Raw genomic sequence first — 3,951 nt, forward strand, 5'->3', positions numbered from 1 at the left:
GTGGACAGAAGCTGCAAGAATATATGCCTTAATGGTGGCTAAGTCTCATTGCTAGGAATTTAATTTTTAAATTTAATTTTATTTTCTTGGTTTTGGTGTTTTGCTTTTGCTTTTTTTTTTTTTTTTAACTTTCCACCTCCTCCACGATGAGCACATAAATCTTCTTAAAGCAGAGAAAACAAAAAAATTTTTCAGAAGCAGTTGTGAGGACTAGTGGATCAAAGTAATTGGAGTGAATTACAGTGAGACCTTAATGACAGAGAAATCCAGGTTCTTACTGGTTATGTGAGTTCCACTTGGCTTCACTGAACCTGTTTCCTAAACAATAAAAGGGGATTATAATCTTGTCCCAGTGAGCTGTTGCCAGGATTAACTGAGATGCAGCGTACATGAAAGTCCCAAGCACAGTACTTGGCATAAGGATGATGTTTAATAAACATTAAACTTGACTAGTCATAGCTCTTCATGCTGCACCAGGAAGGCCTAGCACCTACAGCTGTTTCAGAGAGCAGAAAGGAATCTGGTTTCCTTGGCAGGGGCCCCTTACTAGACCTGCAGCTGTCTACACACCTGACACTCTCTCCTCCCCTGTTTTTACCATCTGGAGACTAATAGGATCTCATTCCTTACCCCATTTTCACCTATTTGCTTCTCTTTCTCCCTTTGTCTCAACAATCGCAGCTGCTTAGACAGTATCTTTGAATACATGTGACATTATTTTCAACATAACACACGTTTGCAGAGCACCTGTGTCCTAAAGATGGCCCCAGGCTTCTACTTTCCATTCATATCCTCAGAAATATTTGTATGAGCTCACAGTCTAGTTGAGAATTTAGATCCTTCAACTCCCATTTGTTGTCAAACTGCTGTAACAGGTACACACGTGTTGTGGAAACCCAAAAGGCAGATTTACCAGTGTATGCACATATGCATGGGAGAGGAGGGGAAGAATGGAAGTATTTAGTATTTAAAGAACAATGATCTGCTCACCCTATATTATGCATCAGCTTCATATACTGTCTTTACTAAAGAGAAAATGTGCCCATTCTGCTAAACTGGTTGCAGAGTCAGTTAAACCAATGCCTGAGTGGGGCTGTTTCCTCTCACCTTCAGATTTATTAAATTCTGTTCACAGCCACAGAGTTTGTGGAAGGCTCGGGTCATCTGATGATGCTGCTGAGGCAGTGGGATGGAGAGCAGGTCCAAGGAGTTACAAATTAGCTCAGAGTGTTCTCGGACATTTTGGAGCTTTTTGGAATACACACACATTCTGGTTAACAGGCAGCTTTAAGACTCAAAGGAGTGCCCAAATCAGGCATTATTTTATATATATATATATATATATATATATATATATATATACATTAAGATTAATGGGAGTAAAAACAGATTGGCCCATAGTTCAGACTCCCTAAGAAAGAAAGTGTTTTTTACTTTTCCTTAATCTCTTCCAGCCCTTGTTCAAATCCAGAAATCTCTGGACATGATAGTAATTGTGGATTAGATACAATGATATATTCTACTTCTTTTTCACACCCAGATGCACTTAAGTACAGCAACATTCAAAACCGGGGCACTGTGACAACAGCCCCTTCAGGCCTGTGGACTGACAGTCCAGTGGAAGATGTTGGCAGGGCACTGAGACACACCCTGTTCTGCCTGTGTTATTTATGCCTCTGGCAGTGAAGCCCCTGACAAAGAAGCATGTCACTGGAACACATGCTCTTTGTTCACAGAGGTGCATACCAGCACCGGCTGTGTCAGAAGGGACAGTACCGGGCTTGTAGTCTCTCCTCCTTTGGCTCTTTTGCTTTCTTTTTATTTGCTTGCACATTGTGGCTATGTTTATTAATTACTTTGTAGCTTAATCTTATAAAACAGACATTTATCCTGTGAGCTATGTATCATGGGGAAAGAGTCCTTCATACCCTCGGGTTGGTTATAAAAAGAGGACAGGATCTCAAGATTTGCCCCTTTTCTTCCTAAGGATCAATACCACCTCCCCCACCAGCCACCAGGTTACCACTCTCTCTAGCACAGAGCTACCATGTTCCAGGCTCCTTCAGCATCTCTCCTTTACCTGCAAGATGGCACCTGCGTGCTCTGTTTGGTATTAAAGGCCCTCTACAATTGCTCTCAATCTACTGTACCAAAGAAGGCCTCGTGCTGACTTCATTCCAGTTAGCTGATGGTGTAGCAGACAAGATGGCAGGCTTTAGAGTCAGACCCATCTGGGTTTAAGTTTTAGCTCCACCTCTTGTTGGCCTTGCAGCTTAAGGACCCTGTGCTTCAGATCCTCATCTGTAAAATGAATAAAGTACAATCTACTTCACAGCGTTGTCTGAAGATTAAATCATTCAAACCCTAAAAGCGGATGGCTCAGTAATTGCCCCTTAGCTCATGTAACTGATTTGCTAGTTTTTCATAAAAGCCTTTATCTCATGGCCTTGTGGATCTCATAACCTTATATTTACAGACCTCCTGTGACATCGTGAAGACCACTTTACTCACCATTTTCCCATCAGTGATGTAGGCTAAGACTAACATTTTATTTTATTTTTATTTTTTAAAGATTTTATTTATTTATTTGAGAGAGAGAGAGAATGAGAGAGAGCACATGAGAGGGGGTAGGGTCAGAGGGAGAAGCCGACTCCCCGCCGAACAGGGAGCCCGACGCGGGACTCGATCCAGGGACTCCAGGATCATGACCTGAGCCGAAGGCAGTCGCTTAACCAACTGAGCCACCCAGGCGCCCAAGACTAACATTTTGAATACAAGACTCGAGAAACAACGTACTATAAAGTTTTTGCCTTTCCCCAAAATGCTTCTAAAACTTTCTTGTTTTGAAATTTTAATTGGATATTTAAAAAATTGATATAGACGGTTTTGTTTGCCACTAAATGAACTCAGGTAAAATGGGGAGTCTTTCTTTACCTCAGGAAAACCTTAGGTTATTGCATACAATTGTGCAGTTTTTCTCTATTCATAAGTTGTTCTCAATCTTTGGAGCCTCTATGAAGATGGCATCTGATTTGACACATGACATATTTACTTATTTTAAGCTTAATACACCCTAACGTGACTCCCTGGAGGTCTGCAAACTTAGGGCTCTAACCCTGGCTCTCAGAGTGGTTGTTCTCCGCGCCAGACCATTACAAAGGCTACCTGCCAAGCTCCGCCGAAACAGAGCCCACCGAGAATTTACACACCTCACAGGGGTGCCCTGAGGAATAAATGAGATAAAAGTCTGCGGGAAAACTCTGTAAAACTCCGAGACTCCATTAGAAATGCTAATTGCTGCCTTGCTAGCCTATATTTAAATGTCAGGAAAAAACCCACGGAGATTCTCTTAAGCTCGGGGACACTCGGCCCCTCTGTGGCTCCGGCGGGCGGCCGGGGTTGTCCGGTGCCCGCAGGCCGCGAAGGCCGACTCCGCCCGGTGCCACGCGGTACGACGCGGGCCGGCAGCGATTCCGCCCCCGACGGGGGGTCCTCGCAGCACTGCCCTCCCCGGCCCGGCCATGGAGCGCGGAGTCGGGATTGTTGGCCTCGAACTGCGTGAGGGAGCGGAAGGCGACCCCCCGTCCCGCGCTCCCCTCACGTCTCCCGACTTAGCGGGCGTCGGGCTGGCTTGGTCGAGCCTCCGAGAACGGACTTGGCCTTACGGCTCCCCGCAGCCCTCCGAGCAAACGTCCAAGCGCGGGCCGGAGACCCGCCTCCAAGCGCGGCGAGGTGGCGCCCGGGGGTCTGGGCTCGGCGGCGGGCGGGGAAGCCCCCCGAGCAAGGTCTTACATCAGCCACCCCACGTGCAGTCAGAGGGAGGGAGGAAGTCGCTCCAGTCCCCCGGGCTGCGCCTTTACCCCCGCCCCCCCGGCCTCCGCCCCTCCCGCCGCGCGTCTCCCCGCCCCGTCCTTGGTGCAGCCGCGGCCACCGAGCCGAGCAGCGCCGCGC

Source organism: Halichoerus grypus, chromosome 14, assembly GCF_964656455.1.
Source record: "Halichoerus grypus chromosome 14, mHalGry1.hap1.1, whole genome shotgun sequence".
Taxonomy (NCBI): Eukaryota; Metazoa; Chordata; class Mammalia; order Carnivora; family Phocidae; genus Halichoerus; species Halichoerus grypus.